Source organism: Callithrix jacchus, chromosome 1 (assembly GCF_049354715.1).
Source record: "Callithrix jacchus isolate 240 chromosome 1, calJac240_pri, whole genome shotgun sequence".
Lineage (NCBI taxonomy): Eukaryota > Metazoa > Chordata > Mammalia > Primates > Cebidae > Callithrix > Callithrix jacchus.
In genome coordinates, this window is record NC_133502.1 from 211,968,658 (window position 1) to 211,990,600 (window position 21,943).

At 59.5% G+C, this 21,943-nt stretch overlaps 1 long non-coding RNA gene across 1 annotated transcript; it reads right to left on the reverse strand.

Moving 5' to 3' along the window:
• Positions 1–2,341: 2,341 nt before the first annotated feature.
• Positions 2,342–10,024, reverse strand: LOC118149484 (uncharacterized). Its single transcript, XR_004736993.3, has 4 exons — positions 8,156–10,024; positions 5,649–6,633; positions 4,149–5,195; positions 2,342–3,170 (listed from the first exon to the last, which is right to left on the reverse strand). It is a non-coding gene; the product is annotated as an uncharacterized LOC118149484 (long non-coding RNA).
• Positions 10,025–21,943: the final 11,919 nt, after the last annotated feature.

A 21,943-nucleotide genomic window follows, 5' to 3' on the forward strand; every position in this document is an offset into this window, starting at 1 on the left:
GTCCCCCAGTGGCCAGGGCAGCCCATCTTGTCCTCATCCCCGCCCACTCTGCCTGGGGTCTTCTGCCTGAGTTCTGCCTGAGAGGCAGGGCCGCCAGCCTTGGGGTGGGGGGACCCTGCTGCACGCCACTTCCCTGACACCCCGGGACATCTCGCAGAGAAGGAAACCGAGGCTTTGAGAGGCAATGGTGTTTGTGCAGGGCACGCTAGCAATTCTCCAACACCCCAGTCTTTGAAGGGCCACCTGCTCGGCTCCCACCTGCCCCTCATCTCCAGGGGAGCTGGGATTTTCCAGGGACAGGTCCTCAAGGTGGTGAACTTCTGGGCACGTGGCTGGGCCCTTTCGGACCCTCAGAGGAGAGCAGGAGTCACAGGGCAGGAGTAGACGGGAAGAAGCCTCCACAGGGGTGGGCTTGCCCAGGGCAGCCTGTGGCCAGCGCTGCGGCTCACAGCCTCAGTGGCCTTCCGAGGGGACGGGCAGGTCTGCCCCACGTCTCACCTCGGCTCAGGCTCTCTGTCTGCTCATCAATGCAGCTGCCAGCTGCTGCCCCCCCACGGGGTCTTGCTTGCCATGTTCCGGGGTCTGCTGCCGCTGTCAGTCCTTGGCCTTGAGAATTCCTCCCTGTGAACGTGTGTTTCTCTCTGTGAACGTGTTTTGCCTTCCGCAGACTTCCTTATGCCCTGTGTCCTTGTCCAGTGTGTCTGCTGCTGGCCCCAGGCCCACCACGAGGGGCCCTGTGGAGCTGAGACAGGAGCCCACCTACAGGCCCCGTGTGACCTGGAAGGTGGGGATGCGGGGGGAGGGGCTTCCCCTGGGAAATGAACCCTGGATGGGCTTGGTTCCTGGGAACTCACTTTGAGCCTCCGGGAAACAGCCCCAGTGGGCAGGACGCTCGTTGTCAGAGGTGCAGGAGTGAGAGGGGTCACCTGGGCACCGGTGACCTCCACCAGCTCATCCTTCGTGCACACCTGGGTGTACTGTCCCTGGGGGCCCTCAGGGTGGAGGCAGGGGCTGGGTGGGGGCAGGGCAGGTGTGGAGGCTGCTGAGGACTGCTGGGAGGGAGGTGGGGGTGACCGCTCTCTGGCCGCCTTGACTCCATTCAACAGCCCGCAGGCCCCTCTCTCCAACCCCCTAGTCTTTGAAGCCACAATAAATATTGATTTGGGCAAATCGATGCATTTCAGAGGACCTGGGTCGATAGCAAAGTTACAAAGATCAGGGCAAAGTCATCCACGTGCCCAACTCCAGCACTGAGAAGAGCCTGGCCAGAGCTGAAAGGCGACTGGCAGTGCCACCAGCTGGGCTACATCTAGGGGATGGGGAGTGGGGGCTTGGAAGATGCCGGCCCCTCACTCTCACTTGGCCACGGCCAAGTCCAGGTTGACCGTCAGAGTCTGGCTGCCCATCTCTGTGCCTGCCTGGCCCTGCCCCATGCTCAGCTCCTGGCTGCCTGGCTTCCTCTCCCCATCCTGTCCAGGCATCTTCCTGCTGAAATCCCAGACACTCCTATGGGGCACTTGGCACTGGGACCTGAGCAGGTCTGCACATGGTGACTTCAGTCCAGGGTAGAGCCGAGGGCCCTCACACAACGCCTCCCTCGGGCTCTCCCTGTGCCCCCCGCTAGATGGGAACTTGCCGCCTCCTAAGCTGCCTCTTCCACCTCTGCCTCCAGCAGCGCCTCACCCTGACCCTGGGCCACAGAGGGGACACCTCCCCAGATGCACACACCAGCATCAGCCTGCTTAGGGTCGCCTGGCCATCTCCCTGCTCTGCCTCGGCCTCCGTGTTTCTGTTGTCTTCCTCTCTGACTGCCCGTGGGTCTGTGGGTACCCACCCACGGTGGCCCTGCCCGGGTGCTGTTGTACATGCATCTCCCTCCTCTCTGTCCACCATCCACAGTAGCCCTTCCTCCAAGCTCCCCAAGCACCCGAACTGCCCTCCTTAGAGGGCGAGGCTGGGGCCCAGGACCTCGGGAGGAGGTACCTGTCCTCTGAGTCCTCCTAAGCTGGAGGCTGGGCAGGGGTGTGCTCAAGGGTGGAGGGTGTCTGGGCTGAGCCCTGCCCCCTCCTTTCTCCTGACAACCCCTGCCTCCCCCCAGTCCACCTGGCCTCCCTCTCTCCCTATTCATTTCTCACGGCTCCAACCCACTCTGCCTTTCTTCCTCTCCTCGAACTTCAAGGCTGGGTCTGGCATGCTCCAGGGGGACCACCTTATTTATGAGAATTTGGAAAATGCAGACGTGGTTTCCAGCTAATAGCCCCAAATCACTTGCGCCGCCCCATTAGCGGGGAAACCAGCCTGTGTACATTACACACCACCTAAGTGGGAGCCCAGGCAGCGGTTTTATGACCCCATAAAACTTTGGGAGTTTATTGCTATTGAACAAACATGTAATCCAATGCTTCAAGTTCAATATATGTAGCCAGCAGCATCTAGAGACAGCCATGGCCGTGGCTCCGCAGCTGGGCCGAGCGGCGGAGACATCTAGGGGATTTGGAGCCGATTGGCGATTGATCTGCTGTAGGACAGGGCCAGGATTTATGGCGGCCTTGCAGGGCCGGTCCTTCTGCATACTGAACAGTCCAGAGGACAGCAAGGGGAAGGCAGCTGCTTGGAGTCCAGGGCAAGTGGCTGCTTGAAGGTTGCTGGGGCAGAGGCTTTAAAAAAGGGGCATCCACTTTGAGGACCTGCCCCTGTAAAAACCCAGCTTTCAGCCCGATGTGGTGGCTCAGTGAGCCTGTAATCCCAGCACTTTGGGAGGACGAGGCAGGCAGATCACAAGCTCAGGAGTTCAAGACCAGCCTGGCCAATATGGTGCAACTTGTCTCTACTAAAAATACAAAAATCAGCCAGGCGTGGTGGCAGGAGCCTGTAATCCCAGCTACTTGGGAAGCTGAGGCAAGAGAATCACTTGAGCCCAGGAGGCGGAGGTTGCAGTGAGCTGAGATCACGCCACTGCACTCCAGCCTGGGTGACAGAGTGAGACCCCATCTCAAAAAACCCCATAAAACCCAGCTTCCTTGCAGACGTGGCTGCAGGTGGGAGCCATGTAGAAGGTGGCCCTGTGGCTGTGTGCCCTGTGCAGGCACCGTCGCCTCTTGAAGCCTATTTCCTTGTCTGCAAGATGTCCCAGGGTGGTGAATTGCCTAAGAGGCGGCCCAGCAGAGTTCCTGGAAGGGAGGGGCAAACATACAGGCCAGGACATGGGTCAGTGGCTAAGCCTTACCCACCAGAGCCCCTCACTGAGCTCCCATTCATCCACTGTTCACCATCCATTCATCCAGACATCCATCTTTCTAACCATCCATCCCTCCACCCATTCATCATTTCACCCATCCACCTGCCACTGATCCATCCATCCATCATCCATCCACCCATCCATCCATCCATCCATCCATCCATCCATCCATCCATCCATCCATCCATCCACCTATCCACTTGCTCACCCATCCATTCATGTGTCCATCCATCTATCCATTTACTCACCTGTCTCTCCACCCAGCCACCCACTCATCCATTTATCTCTCCACCCATCTGCTAATCCATCTGCTCATCTGTTCATCCACCCATCTATCCATCCATCCCTCCCTCCCGCCATTCATTCCTCCATTTGTCCACCTGTCCACCCACCATTCATCCACACAGCCATCTCTCTACTCTCCCATCTGTTCTTCCCCCATCTGCTCACCCATCGGTTTTTACCTACTCACTATCCATCCACCCACCTCTGCATTTACCCACCTATGTTTCCATCTCCTTGTGTGTCTGTTCACTCATTCATTTACCCTCCATCACACCTGCCCACCTGGCCCTCTATCCTTTCCCTCAAAGCTGCCCCGTGTCCAGGGACAGGGCTCTCCTTACAGTCACAGAGATGATTGGAGCATATGAGAGCCGAGATGACTTATCTCACGATGCAGAAGGTGCTGGCGTTACTGCTTGATCAGGACACCTGAGTCCTCTTGCCCTGCCCTTCATGCCCGGGAATCCCTTTCTCCTGTCTCTGCTTCATATGATTATTGTAAGTAAAGAAGACCCTCATGGCGAATGGTAGTGTGTTCCCCTCCTCCCAGTCTTACTGTGTGCACACATTTCTTTCTTCCAGGTTCCCAGCCTCCCTGGGCTTGTAGAGCATGCATCTCGCTCACCACAGATGTCTCTTCAGGGGCTGGTCTGTGGTGTGTCTCTCCCAGCATCGACGTAAACATTGCCCCATGGTTGGATAGCGTAGCTGCTTCCACCTTTTTTGCAGTTATAGATATGCTCTGGTCATTATCTGAGCCGGTGGAGTGAGGTCCACCTCGAGTGCTTAATTAGCATAGATTCCAAAAAGGGGCGTTCCTGGGTTAAGCAGGTCATGACTCGGGACACACCTCGTCCAATGATAAAAACCTGGCCCTGTGATCCCTGCCCTTGGTGGAGGAGGGAGGGCCTCCTGTGGTGCCCGGCTGGAGGGGCTGGGGCGTGCTTACTGCGTGTCTGGCGGCTCTCACGTGTGGGCGGGGTGGGGACGGGGCAGCCTGCTCTGTGGCGCGCCCCCTGGCGTCCGGGTTGCTGTGTGTGCTGCCTTGTCTGCAGTCGGCTCACGTCACCCTCAGTGTTGCTGCTTCGGATAAGTTCCTGCCGTGTTAATGCTATTAATTTTTTGTCATGTTAGCGTCAAAAATGTACCCGCCTCATTGCTTATCTTTTGGCTTGATGTTTTCTTTCGAGCCACCTGAGAGTTTAGCTTCCACACAAAGTCTACTCATCCTTCCCTTATTCTTGGAAAGTTCCTTCTCACCAGGGATTCGGTAAAGATTTGCTTCTGTTTACTTCCTGTTCCTTTCAATGGTTTAAGTTATTTTCTGTCAGCATCGACTTATTCCCCAGCCCACATCCGCAGTGCTCACACTCTAATTAACAGGATGCCCCATGGCCGGGTGCGGTGGCTCACGCCTGTAGTCCCAGGACTCTGGGAGGCCGAGGTGGGCTGATCACTTGATGTCAGGAGTTCGAGACCAGCCTGGCCAACATGGGGAAACCCCGTCTCTACTAAAAATACAAAAATTAGCCAGGCATGGTGGTGTGCCGCTGTGATCCCAGCTACTCTGGAGTCTGAGGCAGGAGAATCGCTTGAACCTCGGAGGTGGAGGGTGCAGGGAGCTGAGATCTTGTCATTGCACTCCAGCCTGGGCAACAGAGTGAGGCTCCACCTAAAAAAAAGAAAAAGAAACAATAAGAAGATACCCTGAGTCCCTTCCTCCCTTCCCTCCCTCCCTCCCTCCCTCTTTCCCTCCCTCTCTCCCTTCCTTCTTGCCTGCCTGCCTGCCTGCCTGCCTGCCTGCATAAATTTTTCTCAATAGCCTCAAGGCTGCAGCTAACACCTGGCCCTGGCCTCAGTGACTTGGTGGCACAGACATGCAAAGCACAGAAAGCAGAAATTTCAGTCAGGGCTGAGGACTGGGGTGGGTGGGGGGTGCTGGGGGTTTGGGGGAAATAGTGGAAGGGTGAGCTGGGGACCCTGGAGAACTCTTGCAGCTGTGACTGATGATGGTGGGCAGTGCGAGGGGTGGCTGTTTGGGGGAGGCACATTTTGGCACTGGGTCACGTGTTCCAGCACCAGGAGCAGGGGTGAGGTAGCAGAAAGAGGGGAGGAGGCCATATACCTGGGCAACGGCTGGATGGGTCTGGTTGACAGCTGACCTCCTCCTGTGCCTAGAGAGCCATGGCCTGTTCCGTGGACTGCATGGGATGAAACCCTTGTGGTCCCAGCTTCTGATTACTGGAGAAGGTGAGAACTAGTTTTTGAGAGACAGGAGCAACTGCTGAAGATCCAGGGGCTGGGTCACGGCCCAGCGATTGCTTTCGAGAGCTTCGCCATGGCCCCTGTGTAGCTGACAGCGACCGCCAGGGAGGGGTCCAGGTGCCCCTGCCTGTCTGCCAGCTTCTCAGCCCCACCTGTGTCTGCACCCACTGGAGACAGCTGGGTGGGCTCCAGTGTGGATGGTCCCGGGTGGGAATTGGGAATCCCAGCTCTGCCACTCACTCGTGTGAAAGGAGGGCTGAGCCTCTGCCCATCTCAGAACCTCAGTTTTGTCACTTGTTCACAAGGGTGGTCAGTGAGCAAGGACACGCATGTGGGTGCCCCCTGGAGTGCTGGGTGCATGGGAGGTGCTCTGGCAGTGTTTCGGAGGTGAGTCTTCTCAAGGACTTCCTGGGCCATTTGGTTGTGAGGCTCTGAATTCCCAGCCTTGACCTGAGTGCTGCAGACCCTGGAGGGTTCCTGGCCACGCCAGGGGTCTGCGTGGACCTTGCCGATTCAGGCCTCCCGTGTGCACTGAGGCGCGACAGCCCCCACGCAGGGCCAGTCCCGTCTTTGGAGATTGGGAGAATGAAGCCCATGGAATGTGCATTTGCTCGCCGTGAAGCTGCAGTGACCTCACTGCTGCAGGCAGAGGACATTCTGAAGACAGCGTCTCCTCACCTCCCTCACCGGCCTCCTGTGCCAGCAGACGGTGCCTGACGTGGTGGCCAGAAGTGGTGCGCCTTGCCCTCTGAGCAGCGGTACCATCGTAACCCATCTTTCCTGGCAGCTCAGGGTCACCGTGGTGGAGTTTCCAGTAGCAGATGAACTGGGCAGGGGCTGTGGGACTGCAGGGGAGATGGAGGTCTGGGCCCTGCTACATGGAGGCAGTATGCAGGAGGGCCCCATTCCTACCCCCAGCAATACAAGAAGCCTATGGGGTGCCCAGGGGTCGGGATCTGAGATGTGCTCACTGGGACCCAGCGTCCTCACCCCCAGCTGCCAGACCGGATAGTTTTCAAAGAGGGCCAGGCCCTCAGAGTGAGCGCCTGTGCTGAGATGGGCAAGGGAATATTCCTGCGACACTGCAGAGGTGTCATCAAGCCAAGCACAGAGGGGGACCCGGCCCCTTGGTGCCTAAGACAAGGCTGACCCATGAATGGAGCACAATGGCCCTGCCCTTGGGCATAAACCCGAGGATTGAGTGAGATGGAGACACAGACTTGGCTTGTCACCCAGAAGAAAGAGGCACAGAAGCAGCCGCAGGGTTTCTTGCTTTCCCATTTGGGTGGATGCTGGCTCAGCTACCGGAGCTGGCCACAGGAACAGAGGTCAAGGCCCAGAGGGAGGGAGGGCTCAGGGCCGCTTTGTTCAGGGCTGGCTGGCCCTGGGAGGGCACTGAAGCTGTGGCAGAAGCAGGTGCCAGGTGGTCAGTGGAGCACCATGAATAGCACTGAAAACTGGACATGGCTGGGGGCAGCTTGAGGTGCAGGGGAGGACAGCAGGTTGCGAGTCTGAACGGCCCCTCTTCCTGAGGCAGTGCTGGGAGGTGGAGGCTAGAGGGGTATCTCATGCTGAGGCTTAGGCTGGGACAGGCTGCCAGGCTTATGGCCCCTGAGGGGTGCAAGGTGGCAAGTCAGGAAGGCTCCAGGAGCAGGACTGGGGGGCAGGACCCTCACCGAAGGGGCCGGGGTAGGCCTCCAGCCTGGGATGGGGGTGTTCCCTGCACCAGCCCTGCGTTTCCTATGCAGCAGCCCTGTCATTATGGTTAGAATGAGACCCCATTAGCCGTGGGGCAGGGCTGTTCGATGTCCTGAGGATTAATGGTCAGAGGGAGGAGGGGCTGCAGGCTTCTCGGCCGGAGGAGTTAATTATCAGCCTCCATTAGCACTTGACCTGTGGCCGGCACCCGCACGTGTCAACTCATTACTGCTAATTGCAGGGACTCAGTGACCCCTCCGAACCTCTGTCACCTCTGTCACGGCCCCTGCCCTGAGGAGGCCTGTGGAGTGGGAAGTGGGGAGGGGAAAAGGAAGGTGGCGGAGTCGGCCAGAGACTCCTGGCCAGGCCTGGAGTCACCCTTACTGCCACAGCTCCCATGAGCTTAGAGTGGACCCCTGGGCAGAGAGTTTGCAAGGGTGGGCGTGGCTCTGCTGAGGGCAGGTTCTGAGTGGGTCTCATGGCCCATTTGCCCAGCCTGGCCCCACCCCAGTTGTGCTGTCCTGTGACTTTGTCCCCCCCGTGTTCACCCTCCATCTCCTACCGGGGACACTTCAAGGCCTGCCGAGGCAGGAGCAGGCGTGGGACTCAGCCATAGAACAAACACTTCCCGGGCTATGCAGGGCTGGGCATTGGGGTGGGGGGGCTCACCTGGACCCTCCAAGGCGTCAGACTGTCCAAATGCTCAGTTTTCACAGGGACAAGAGCCTTGCTGGGGGTGAAGGGGGCTGCAAGTGCACAGCAGGGCAGCCTGGGCAGGTCCTGCCTCCCACAGCTGTCCCACTCTCCGGAGCTGCCTCGGTGGCAGATGGCGCTGTCCTGAAAGGTGAGGCTGGGGCTGCCTCTTCCACCAGAGGTGGCCAGGGTCGCTTCCAGGGTTTTCCATGTGGGCCTCCAGGGTCAGCCTGGGTGTGGCTGAAGACATTAGGACTGCACTGTGCTCCCCAGCCACCGTGCCTGTCGCTTCCTTGCCTGGCGTGCTCCTCAGCTGTCCTGCCCCGCAGCAGCAGCAGCGTGGTCTTCCCTGTGAGCAGAGTCGGGCTCCTCGATCCTCCAGAGCAGCATCAGAGACTCTCCCCAGGCCCAGATTTAAAGGGGTCCCTGGGACCTGCCAGATCCGCAGAAGTGGTCCTTGTGACTCACCCTGGTGGCACCCTCTCGTGCATTCCGGCAGGGGCAGCCCCTCCTCGTCTCGGGGACCCTGTATGCCAGGCCCCAGCTGCACTGCTGCTGAATTATAGGTTTAATAGCAGAGAAGCCTTGCAGGCTGCCCGTGCTGGCTCGGGGACCCGGGGCCCAGCCAGAGCCTGTCCCGGTCCCGGTGCCGCCCTGCTCCCTCTCGGTGCCATGGAGCAAGCAAAGAGATTTATCTCCCAGCTTTACGAGGTAGTAACGGAGGAGGCTGAGAGGCAGGAGCTGAATAATTGATGGCTTTCTCTGGCTCAGGATCCGCTGAAATGACACGGCGCACGGCAGAGGGGCCGAGAGTGCTGACTACAGGGAGCAGAGAAGCTACTGCAGGGCAGTCACGGCCGGCGGGAGGACCCCCCACTCAGGGCGGGGCCACAGGCCTCTTGGGGCGAGTGTTGGAGGCCCCTGCCCTGGGCCATGCCAGGGGGTCTGGATCTCCGGAAGCTGGGCCTAGAGGACCACTTCCCTCTCACTCGCCTGCCATCACCTGTGCTTCAGCCCTGACCACAGACCCCACTGCTCCCTGTGTGCTGGGTATGGGCCTCCGAGCTCTGCTCTCAGTCTCCTGAGCCTCAGGAGGGGTGCAGAGGGGGGCGGGGGGCGGAAGGGGTTGGGCTGTGGCATCCCCTCAGCCCCTCCTTTCCTAACAGCCTCAGCCTCCCCCCAGGAGAATCCCCCACCCACTGGGTGCATCTGGTCTCTCCCCCATGTGCTGTCTCCGGCCAGGGGATCACTACCTACCCCCAATAGTGAAACAGGAAAAGTCCCCTTGTCTCCCTTGCAGGGCAGGGCATGCAGCAGGGGAATCTTTTCAGTGCTCTGCTGCTCAACCCTCAGACCTCTAGGGGAGCGTACAGAGGGGCAGGCTGCGGGGGTCCGACCCCACGGCAGTGTCTAGGGTGGAGGTTTGCAGCTCCTGAACCGCAGCGAGCATGTGTTGCAGGGTGGTCTTTCAGGTTAGCTGTCTGCAGGCGGCTGGTGCAGGTCAGCTCAGATAGACCTGCCTTATCACAAGGACAGAGAGATTTCTGTATCCCGGGGTTTCTTGCCTTGGTGTACCGAACAATTGGATCACATGTGGGCCTGGAGAATGAGTGCAAGGTTTTATTGAGTAGAAGCAGCTCTCAGCAGATGGGGGAGCCAGAGGGAGATGGATTTCCCCTGGAGTCGGCTGCTCGGAGATGTCCTTGGGACGTCCACACACTTACCTTCTCCCACCAATGCGTTCCTCTCACCGCCCAGTGGCTTCTGTCCCTGCCTTGCTAGGGTCTCGGGTTTTTATAGGAGCAGGATGGGGGCATGGCAGGCCAGGGTGGCCTTGGGAAATGCAACATTTGGGCAGGAAATGCCTGTCTTCATCTAGGTCCGTGGGGGTGGAGCCCTAGCCAGGGACCATGCCCTCCTCTACCTAGCACTTCCCTTCCCTCCTGTATCATTTAAAGGGACCACAGTCTTCCCTTCCCAGCACTTCCCTTCCGTATCAGCTGGAGGCCAGAGACCCCTAGGAGCCAGGTCCTACGGATAGGTGAGCTGGCACCCCAGAGCAAACTGGGAAGACCTGACCGCGCAGAGCTGGATTCTTTACTTGTAAAAGGGGCATGAGTGACACACGCTTGGCCTGCTGTGCCTTAAGGAAGGGAGAGGCTAAAAATCCTGCCCTCCCTCCTAAAGCCAGCCAGGCTCTTTATGGTGGGGGAGGGAAGGATTTGTGTATTTGCACTCCTCTGAAATAAAAATTCTCCATCCTCCCTCCTGGCTGGGATTAGGAGGGTCCCATGGCTGGGCTATGTGATGTGGCACATGGTACCCAGGGCAGGGCCTGGAAGGCTGAAGTATGGGATCTCCCTGGCTGCAGGGCCCACCCACTGGGTGCCCGGGCTTGTTGCACTGAGCAGGTGTGGGCTCCGGCCCACCTCACTGTCCCTTCCAGGCCCAGCTTGTGTTCAGGGCCCAGGACAGGGTCTGGCCAGCAGGCCTCGGGCCTCCAAGGCTTTCCTAGCCGCTGGAGCCAATGTGATGATGAGCTTTCATGGAGCTTCCTGCAATGCTGGACCTGGGCTTCTGAGAGGGTCACCGGATGGAAACTGAGTCACGGGGTGGAGGTCCAGTCTCAGGGACTCCCTGTGACCTCGTGTCAGCACCACACCCTTCTCCCGTGGGCAGTCCTAAGGGCCCCTTCCTGGCCTTGGGCCCAGTGGCCTGTGGACTGACGGCATCCACTCCTGGTTGTCCCAGTGGCAGCAGGAGCTCCTGCTCGAGAAGGTATTATGCGGCCCAGTCAGCTCCGATCATCCCCTGAGTTTGTTTTCAATTAACACCTGTTTAGTGCAGTTTTTCCTCCTCAAATCCCCCTCACGCAGGCAGACACCCTCTTGGCTCAGGGTAATCTGCTGAGCCTTTGCTCAAATATAAGCGGCTTTGCTGCTTTCTAAACACAGCTAATCCAATTTGGGGTTTGGGGATTCGAGGTGGGCAGCATTGGGCCTCAGACGAGCCCCCATCACCCTAGACCCATGCAGGAAGGGCCGGGAGCGGTGGGGCCCTGGGGCCACCTGGTGGGCTTGGGGCCAGGGTGTTTCGATGTCCCCACTCTTCACACTACAGGGCTTCCTGGCTGCAGAGTTGTGGGGACTCAGCAGGGAATGCTGACCATAGAGGTGGACAGCCCCCATCCTGCTGGGCCTGCCCTGACCTGGCTTCCCCAGGGCTGTCCAGTGTCTCCTTCTGCCCTTCCCCTGGCATCCACTGTCCATATGCCTCCATCTGCCCACCCCCAACCCGGGACAGCAACCAGCACGGTGAAGCATGGCCCTGCAGTGGCACCAGCAGCAGAGAGGTCAGACCCAGTATCCCCGGCTCCTAAAGGGCCAGCAGGTCCTGGGAGCTGGGGGCAGGGCCTGGCTGTGGGGCTTCCATGTCCTGGGGGCCAGGGAAGACCCTCCATAGGTGGCAACCCCTGCAGACACATCCCCTGGCCAGCACTCGGGGACCTCCCTGGCCCTGCCCCGTCCCCCTACCTTGCCTGCTGAGACACAAGGCTCCATGTGTCTCTCCTGGGCCGGGTGACTGTGACCTGACCTGTGAGGGGCCCTCATCGTGTTGGGTTTTCCTGCCAGAAGCAGAAACTGCAAAATTACCTGGAACATACACAGCCCCAAGTGACAGATTCAATTCAATTCCACAAATATTGACCTCGAGTCTAATCCACTCGTCCTCTGGTGTCGGCTCCTTCCTGAGGGGCCAGCCTGGCAGCCGCAGATCCTGTTTAATCCCAGCCCAACAATGTCACCAGCTCGTGGAACGGGAGCTGGGCTCAAGGCCCTGGCAGGTGGGGCCAGAGCTGGGCTCTAACCTCTATACCCACACCTACCACCATGGAAAGTGCCAGGAAGTGGGGCGGGCAGACATGGCCCGCTGAGGGTCCAGGCCTGCCCCAGCCCACCAGGTGCTTGCTCTGGCTGCCTGACCTGGTAGGTAATCTCTGCGGGGCACTGGATCTACCTGGTGACTTCAGCACAGGGCCATTTATCAGAAATGGAACTGATGGATTAAAGTGGAACCAGGCCAATTGATCTTTTTCCCTGGGTATTTAAATGCTGCTCTTAATCAAGCGATCAACTCCGTGGGCAGGGTGGCTATGAGGACAGAGGTGGGGGACAGGGGGTGGTGGCCATGGTGGGGACTGAAAAGTGGCTGTGGGGACAGACGAGGTGAGCCAGGTGGCCCTGGGGTTGAGCTCCAGCCCAGCCTCTGGCAAGGAGGCTCCCCCCCCGCCGCTGACTGTGTGACACCGGTCAGTCCTGTCCCCGCTGAGCCTCGGTGGCCTTGGTGTAACCCTGTGGGTGCTGGTGGCAGGGACTCATTCACTCATTTGCTCATTCATTCATGCATTTGACATGCACTGCAGCAAAAGGAAGGTGAGAGCAGCCATAGGCAGACCAGGGACGATTCAGACTTCTGGATGGAGCAGCACCTGCTCCTCCTGTGAGCTCCGGCCTTGGTGTGTGTAAATTTCCAGACACCCTCCAGGTCCGCTCTCCCCTCTGTAGTGCTGCCTACCTGTCCATGTGCTCTGTTCTGTGGTTTGGTCTCGGTCCTTCTGCTCTGCAGCCAACTGGATGGCCCAAGCAGACTGAGTGGGGCAGGGTGGTCATCTCTCATCTTGTGGCTGGAGCCAGTGGCTGTGGTTGGAGGCTCCACGGGCAGCTGAGGCAGCCTGGATGGGCGTGTCCCCCGGGACTGAAGCCCCCATGTCTCACAGAGCTGTCTGAAGTGGCTCCTGAGCGACTGGGGTGTGGGCTCCTTTCAGCCTGGCTGCGGCGGCTGGGTGGCGTTAGAAGGCACTGAAGGAAGAGCAGGTGAATCCAAGCCAGACCCGGCCTCAGGGCCATGGGCCCCAGCCCAGCCTGACCCAGGGCCAGTGCCCAGGGGTGCCTGGATGGGGACCACCCCTTTTGGAGCCTCGTGGACTATGGGGATTAACGCTGTCACTGGACCCTCCCACACACCCCCTCTAAAAGAAAGGTGTTAGCACAAGTGAAACCCCTTGAGTGATGGCTGGGATTTCAAGCCCCACACTGGTCCCCACTAGGAAGCTCTGGGTCTGGCTGGTGGAGCAGTGTGGACTTGAGCCTCCACGTCTCCCTGCGTGTGGCAGCCCTCCTAGCAGGGCTGACGGCAGGGTGCAGTGAAACAGCAAAGTCCCCCACCCCACCCCAGACGAAACACAGGCTGCAGATGTGGCCCAGCGTGAGACAGGGCCCCTGTGGACCACCTACCCAGGTGGTCTGTGGCAGCACCTCCCAGCTGTCCGCCGGAGTGGCCCAGGGAGGTGGCAGCCCCAACCCTTCCTGGCAAGACCCTGATTGATTGTAGGAGAAACACTGAGTTGGGACAGCCAGGGGTACCCAGGGGCGGGCTCCCGGGTCAGCTCCCAGGAGCTGCAAGAGGACCCGGCACCGGGAAGGAGCAATCCACCCAGCACCTAGGCCAGGGCCTGCCGGGACCTCCGCCTGGTGTCCATGGTGCCCGGCTTGCTGGACTGGGCTGCAGCTCCTACACTCAGCACTGCCACCCCCAGCCCCAGGCCAGGCTCTCCCCACAGCTTGATAGGCCTGACATCCCCTGATAACCAGGAGACAAGGACAGGCCTGGCCCCGGGGCTGCCCCACACTGCCCTGGGGACCCCACCTGGCTGAGTCCCACTGTCCAGGCTCACTTCCTCTGTCCCTGCAGTGGTGGGCACCTGGGCCCATCATGGTGAGTGCCATCATGGCGACGTCACCCCTTGCCCCTTGGCCCACTCTCAGGGTCCTGGATTCCCCAGGTGATGAGGGCGGTCTGCAGGGCCAGAGGTGGCCAGCCAGACTCCTCCTGCTCCACAACTGGGTCACTTCCTCACCTTCCTGCAGCTCTTGGGAACCCAGTGGGCTCCTCCTGGTTGCTGATCTGTGAGCACCAGTGGTCCTGGGGTGCTGTCCTGGAGCCCTAAGTCCTCCCTCTGGAAGGCTGGGGCTTCCTGGTGGAAGATCCTGCTCATTTCAGCATGGTGTGGCTTGGGCTTCAGCCTGGGGATGGGGCAGCCCCCATGAGCAGCTGCTTCAGACCGGACCGCATGCACTGGTGTGCCCAGCACACAGGCCTTGTTTACCAGGCTGTACTGTGTCTGCTCAGCATCAGAAGCCCCTCCACACTCTCACTGCACTCTGCACCCTGCACCTGCCATGCACAGCCCCGGCCAGGGCATGAGGTCCAGTCTGAAGCAGCTGCCATTCTGGCCTGGCCAGCAGCCAGTGGGCTGGAGCCTGGGCAGGGGCGGGGGTAGGAGTGAGCTGCCTCAGGCTGGGCCGTGGGTACTGCAGGTGGCTCGTCCACACATCCCTTTCCCTGGACCCTCGTGTCCATGGTTCTAGCTGAAAACACAGCGGCCCTTCTCTGCAGGCTCATCCTGGGGTGGGGAGGATGTGGGAGCCGCCTAGCCCTGCCTTTCCCAAAGGGTCGGCTGCCCCCAGCTGAGGAGGAGACCCTCATGGCTGGGCCTTGGCCATGGTCAGGGCCTCCTGGAAGTTGACCAGCTGGGCCTCAGCAAGTCCATGCTTCCTGGTACAGGGCTGGGCCCCAACGAATCCTCAGCTGCCATCATCCTCACAGTTGCGGCACAGGGGACCAAGGGGACTGTGGCTGTAACTCTGTCATTGTCGCTGGGAGGGAATGTCCTGCAGCCCCATCTTGTTCCCTTCCCTGAACAGCCCTCTCTCCAAACAGGGCCTGAGCCCCACCCCCGCTCCCACAGGGCTCTCGCCCTCCTCCCAGGACCACTGTGCTGGCTGCCGTGGTGGTCTGGAGGCCTGCAGAGCTGGCCAAGAGGGGGCTCTGGGTGCAACTCCCTCTCCATGAGCTGCAGTGGTCCCTGGGGAGGCCCACACAGCACAGCCCCTCTGCTTCACTCCTGGTGCCTGGGCCCCAGCGATCAACCTTGACTCCAGATGCTCAACTCAGCCTTGCCAACCCGGAGCCAGAGGAGTACGGGAAGGGCTTTGCAGAGGGGGCTTCCCAGCCCTGCCCTGCTCGGCCCCCCACCTGTCTGGGTGCTGGGCCTACTCCATGAAGGTTCTCCTAGTGAGGTGTTTTCCAGGTCTTTGGAATCTTAGGGATGATTTCTTGTGGGGAGGGGCCTTCTCCCCAGCCTGCTGCCTTATTTCTGTGCCCATCCCTCGAAGCCCAAGCTCCTGCCCCCAGCACCCTGCTTTTCCAGCCTGTGTCCTATCTTCCAGCAGTGGACTCCAGCCCAGCTCCCACTGCCACGTGGCTGCCTGGCCCATACTCCCCCCATGTCGTCCTGGGGTCCCAGTGAGGGCCCAGCCCCACAGTGCGCAGTCTCTGCAGCCACCAAACAGGCGGCCAGCTGAGCAGAGACGGCAGCCGGCTGCCAGCCCAGCACCACCCTGCTGAAGTTGCTCCTGACGTGTGGCCGGCCCCAGGCTTCCCTGGGTGGTGAGGCAGACTTTGTGTCACTGGGGTTCAGGGAGGGCCCATGATCCCCACCCAACACACGAGCGGGGCAATTGGCAGCCATGGGCAGGACACCACCTCCAAACGTCAGCTAGGGTCTGTGTAAAGGGCCTGAGGGAGAAACAAAAGGCAACGTGGACAAAACGTGCGGCTGGGTGTGTGAACTGCGTGCAGGGCAGTGTGGAGAGATGTGTACGCACAAGCCAGTTAGTGGACATGCATGGGCATGGGCATGTGGGTGAGCATGCAAGAGTGTGTACAAAAGTGAGTGAGCACATGTGTGTGGGCATGCATGTGTGTGTGGATGTGTACACCAGTGTGCATGCATGTTTGATGAGCATGTATGCACGAGCAGGCAAGTGTGGACATGCGTGTGGGTGTGTGCACATGAGCGTGTATGCATGTTTGACAAGCATGGATGTGTGAGCACACACATGTACGTGTGTGCACATGAGTGTATATGCATATTTGATGAGCATTTGTGTGTGGGCATGCATGTATGTGCATGTTTGATGAGCATGCATGTGTGAGCACACGTTTGTGGGCATGTGTGTGTGGATGTGTGCACATGAGTGTGTATACATGTTTAATGAGCACATATGTGTGAGCATGCAGGTGTGGGCATGCGTGTGTGTTTGCACATGAGTGTGTGTGCATGTTTGATGAGCGTGTGTGTGTATCAGCATGTGCTGACTGAGCTCACGGATGTGCACATGGGGAGCGTGGAAATGTGCATGTGACTGTGCCGGCAGTCCACGTTTTACACCCACATGGCCTTCCCTCCCCAGGAATCCATTTTAATAGCAGAGTGGGCTGGAAGGACTGGCCAGGCCCTGAGACAGTTTTCAGGCTAGGAATCCCTGGCTCCTCACATAGGGTGACAGCCCAGGAGGCCGGGGTCCTGAGAGTGCAGTCTTTGGCCACATGGTGTTGATGGATCTGTCATTACCAGCCTGGGAGCTGGGCATGGGCTCCGGGGCTGTAGGACACCCCTTACCGTCCCTAGCCCTGGCGAGCCTGGCCCTCCTCTCATCCCATGAAAACCTGCAGCCCCATGGGAAGGCATGCGGAGGTGGAGGTGGTGCCACACCCCCAGCCCCCACCCCTGCCCTGCCGATCCTGGCCTCCACCTGCCAATGTCCACCGTTGGCCACAGCATGTGGGTGCTGTGCCGTGTCCTTGAAAACCTGAAGATGAGAACAGCTCAGTGGGCGAAGGCGTTTCACACATTCGACACATGTCCTCACGCCTGTGGGTGTGTGGCGGGCTGGTTTACAGTTACGTGAGGATTTCAGACCCAAGGTGCAGAGCCTGCAGCTGAGCAGTGCCCAGGGAGGGCTGAGGAGGAAGGTCCCAGCCAGGAAAGTAGAGACACTCTCATCGGTGGCTGCAGTGCCCAGCGTGTATGATCCCCCAGCCTGGTGTGCCTGGGGGAACCACAGCCGAGGTCCTGCATGCACTTGGCTGGCACGTGTGGCTCTGAAGGCCCCGGGGAGGCCTGGCACATGCAGTGTGTTTGGGGACCCTCTCTGCCACCCAGACACTGTCACAGACCCTACACCCAACCTAGCTTTTTTCCCCTGAAGTGCCCCAGGGAGGGGAGCCGTTCTCCCCAACTCGGATAGCCCCCCTGCACTGTGCAGCTCGCCCACCTCCCTCACAGCTATTCCAGCATCTCTGGGTGGGTGCGGGAAGCCGGATGCAGCCGGCACCATTGCTGTTTTTGGAAAAGAGAGGCGCAAGGCAGGGAGGGCCCAGCCTATGTTCCAGCAGGGTTGTCTGGCTGGGGGGTCTGCACCTCGCCCCTGCACCCCCGGGTTCCTGGCTCCCCACCCCCGTGCACGAAGCCCTTCTTGCCTGGCAGGCCTGGGGGCCCCCGGCCGCCACCCGCCCCACCGCGGGTGTGATTTCAAAGCGGCGTTCTCCTTGCCAGCTTGTATCTCACATAGGGGATGTTTCCATTTTTACAGCAGAAAGAAACCAATTCCAAGCGCCTCAGCCACAGCCGGAGCGCGACGGCCCCCGGGGAGCTGTTGCCACGTCAGGTGCTTTGGGGGTGTGGGCTGCTCTGCCAGCCATGGTCCTAATTGCTATCACTCAGGGAGCCAGCTCTAGCCTGGGGCGGGCAGGAGCCATGGGGGGGGGGGTCTCCAGGGCAGGCACCCATCCCCGGAGGAATACCAACCTCTGCTTGGCACCCTTTCCCCAGAGACCCGGAGGACCTCCTGACTTTGAGTGGGATGGGTCTGTGGTTCCAGAACAGGGACTTTGCCTGTAGGGCTCTCCCATGGGGATGAGGTACCCTTCATTAGCCCAGGTGGGTTCCAGCCCCACACTGCTCCTTCCCCCACTCAGATTCCCACCTGCAGGTCCCTGTCCTAGGGCTGCTTTGAGGTCCGATGAAGGTGGCTGCCCACAGCCTCACGCTGGCACGGGGCAGGGCTGCCTGGTGGCTCTACTGACATCTCTGTGCTCTGACACTGTGCTGTGGATTTGTGTTACCTGCGAACTTGGGTGGCATTGGGTATAGGGGCACAGTGTCCTCTGTCACCTCTCCAACTTGCTCGGGGATGGTCTCTCAGGATGCTAAACCATCAAAGTGCCTCGAGGACTATTAGGAAGATTTTCTTGGAAAGAAACATTTGCTACCCAGGGTACAAATAGCTCCTTGAGCTTGGCATCCAAAGGTCTCTTAAACCAGTGTGGATTCTGCCCTGTTCCCGAGACTCGGAGGAAAGGCAGAAAGGTGGTGAGCCACAGGTAGGGCAGTTTTCAAAGAAAAGACTCGTAGGAGGCAGGGAAGGCTCCGTTTCACCTGCAGCCATGGTCCTGCGTCTTCAGGGAATAGGGTGCTGGAGGGCATCAAAGTCCTGAGGGAGGTCACTGCCAGCTCGGCAGCCCCATAGGAAGTGGGAGGGTGGGAATCAAGGGCAAGGCTGACCACCAGGGTGCATCCAGACGAGGAGGAGAGGGTAAACTGAGGCATGTGGGGGCCGGGGAGCATGGCTGGAGGCCCAAAGTGGTATCCCCTTGGCTGAAATCAGGGTTGCCTTGGTCTTTGATTTCTGAGATAGGAAGAGCGTGGTGGTGGCCACAGCAGGATCCCTGATTGCTCACACATGTGAGATGGTCGCAGAGGCACCACACAGGGCTGGGGCCTGAAGGTGCAATGCCAGGTCTAGGTCTCCCTGAGAGTCCACCGGTGAGAGTCCACCGACCAATGGCTGTGGAACCAAGCCTCAGGGGAGCTGGGTGCAAATCCCATCCCTCCACAGAGCAGCCGTGTGACCCAAGGCTGTTTTGCCCTCTCTAACTCAGCTTCTCCCTGGCAGCCGCTCCTCCCTGGGCCCCGAAACAATGCTGCAGGCTCAGGGGGCTACTCCAGGCACAGAACCTGGCACAGCACTGGGTCCAGCCTCCAGGCCTTTGCTGATGCTGTGGCCTCCACCTGGGATGCCTCCCAAGTGGGCTCCTGATCTCTGACCCTCCCCTGCCTGGGCAGACACTCCTCCGGTCACAGAGCGTCCCATCAGCCAGCAGCTGCCCCTGCCACTTGGTGAGTTCAGGTGATATGGGTGGGCCTCGCTCTTCATCCACAAGTGGGCAGGAAAAGGCAGGAAAGGAGGTGAAGCCAAAGATGGTGTGCTCCCCCCACACACAGGGTGGCTGTCTAGGGGGTCATAGCAGGAGCTGTGGGTGGGCCTGGCTGTGATGAGCAGGACAGTGCCCAGCCATTGCCCAGGTACAGAATCCCCAAGGTTGCTCCAGGGAGGGGAGGGGAGTGGTCCAGCTGAGGGCCCTGCCAGGGCCCGATGCAATATCCCATCCTCAGACCCATCCTCAGCCACGTCCCCACGCTGGGGGAGCAGCATTTCCAAAGTGCCTGCCCCAGAGGCTCTTGGAATTGTGTGTGGGGTTCCCTTTAAGGTCACACAGGACCCACTGAGGCCAGAGCCACCAACTCCTGGCTCCTGGGCCTAGGCCTGCAACCCTGAGCTTCAGTTTCCCTGAGTAAGTGGGGCACGATGCCTTTCCACTCCTCTGGGCCTCTGCCATCCTCTGTCACTGTCTCAGCAGGTGAGTAACTGGTCTGGTGGCCTGGAAGCCTGCTTCACTGGGGACAGGGATGCCATCTTCCAAGGCCAGGGACTGGGCCAGGAGCTCCTCCATCAGCTTTCGGCCCTGGAGGCTACCCCATCCTTCCCCTAGTGACAGAACCCATACCTTGGGGGCTGCTTCCTCCACCTGCACTCCCCAGGCTTGGACCTGGTGGTGGTAGATGGCCGTGGCAGGGCCCTTGCCTGGCCCCTGACCTTCTGCAGCCTTGCCTAGGCATGAGTGACTTATCCAGTGCCAGGAGGCTGCCTCAGCCCCTGTGCATTAAAAAAATCGTTCCCAAGATATTCCAAATACAGTCATATACTGTATAATGACATTTTAGTCAACCATGGGCCACCGATATAGCAGTGGTTCCCTAAGATGAGAATACTGTATTTTTACTATACCCCTTTTCTATGTTTAGATGCGAAATACCACTGCATTCTGATCGCCTACGGTGTCCAGCCCAGTCGAGTAACACGCTGCACGGGTGTGTAGCCTAGGAGCAAAAGGCCAAACCAAACAGCCTCGGCGTGTAGCAGGCTCTGCCATCTAGGCTCGTGTAAGTTACTCTACGATGTTTGCACAATGACAAAATCACCAAACAATGCATTTCTCAGAACACAGCCCCATCATGTAGTGGCAGGAGAAGTCACAGGCACAGAATTCTTGGATGCTCATTCTGGGGGCAGCCACCATGGTTTGGACATGAGTACATTTGGGCACATGCACACGAGCATACACGTGCTCATGTGAACATGGATGTACACGTATGCGTGCACACACGCTCACCCCTGGGCACATACACACAGTGGGGTGGGCAGGAAGGCCGAATGGGGCCCAGGGTAGGGAGCTTCTGTGGTGCGCTGGGGCTCGTGTCCTTCCGGCATCCTAGTGGGGGAGTCTCCCAAGGAAGCGGGGAGCCCACAGGGCATGGGATTTGGAATCTGAGTCAGGGGTTTGAATCCCATCTTGCGCCCTGGGCATGCTAAGTCTCCCTCCTAGTGTGGTGGGCGCCTGCTGCCCAGGCTGCAGGAGCGTCTAGGGAGGCTTGTCAGCCCACAGGGACCGGCCTGCACCCTGCTCAGCACTGCAGGCTGTACAACGGGCCGACTGAGGACCCCAAGCCCAAGAGGGGCAGAGGTCGGGGACTAGATGCTATAAGTATATGTGGGTGGGCCAGGCTGTGATGAGCAGGACAGTGCCCAGCCAATCCTCAGGGGCAGAGCCCCGAAGCACTGCTGGTCACAGTGAGGCCAGCATCAGGCTCTGGGCCTCGGGCCTTCATGCTGCTCCAGGAATTGATCTACATGGCCACTCAGATGCTGCTCTCTGACTCCAGGCCTCTCTGCTTGTCCCCCCACCTCCCTGTAGGTAACTAGGTCCCAAGATGTCATAGTATCAGAAATATAGAGAAAAAGAAGCGGAGTTAATACTGCACCCACCGGGAAGGCCCATGGCAGGGCAGATGGCAGTGTACCCAGCAGGTGTGACAGCCCAGTCTCCCTGTCTGCAGGGGAACCCCATGCCTCCTCAACCCCTGCTGCCTGTGACCAGCTGGTCCCTGGCCTCTCCTGGCTGCTGTGTGGCCTGTCTTCACATGGTTTCTGCTTCTTTCATCTTTTCATTATAATTTTTGTTTGGAGAAAGTTTAAAAGAATGTGCACCAAAAATACATAACCCTCTCCCACCAGACATGCCACACTGGGACTGCCCATTCCTCCTGGGCTCCTTGGGCCCCCCAGCTGCCCATGATCCCTGGCCATGGCCAGACTGCAGGGGCGTCAGCCCACCTCTGTCACAGCCCCTAGCTCTCGGGTGGGTCTGGGGGCTGGGAGAGAAGCCATCCCCTCCCGCGGGGCCATCTGTCAGCACCTCTCTGACATCAGCATTTTCCTCTGAGGCTGTAGCTTTCTGCCACCTATCTCTGTCCTCCTGAGAATGTTCCATCTGTCCCATTAGCCGCTGTACCCCTGAACCCGGTGCAAGCTCCACAGTGGAGAGGCCACTCAGCACTGTAAGTGGATGCTTGTCCTCGTGTCTCCCTCCCCAGGAGCTCTGCCTGGAGAGCCTTCCCAGCTCCGGCGAAGCTGCAGACAGCATTTCATTGCTTTGACCTGTCCCAGGGCCCTTCCTTCT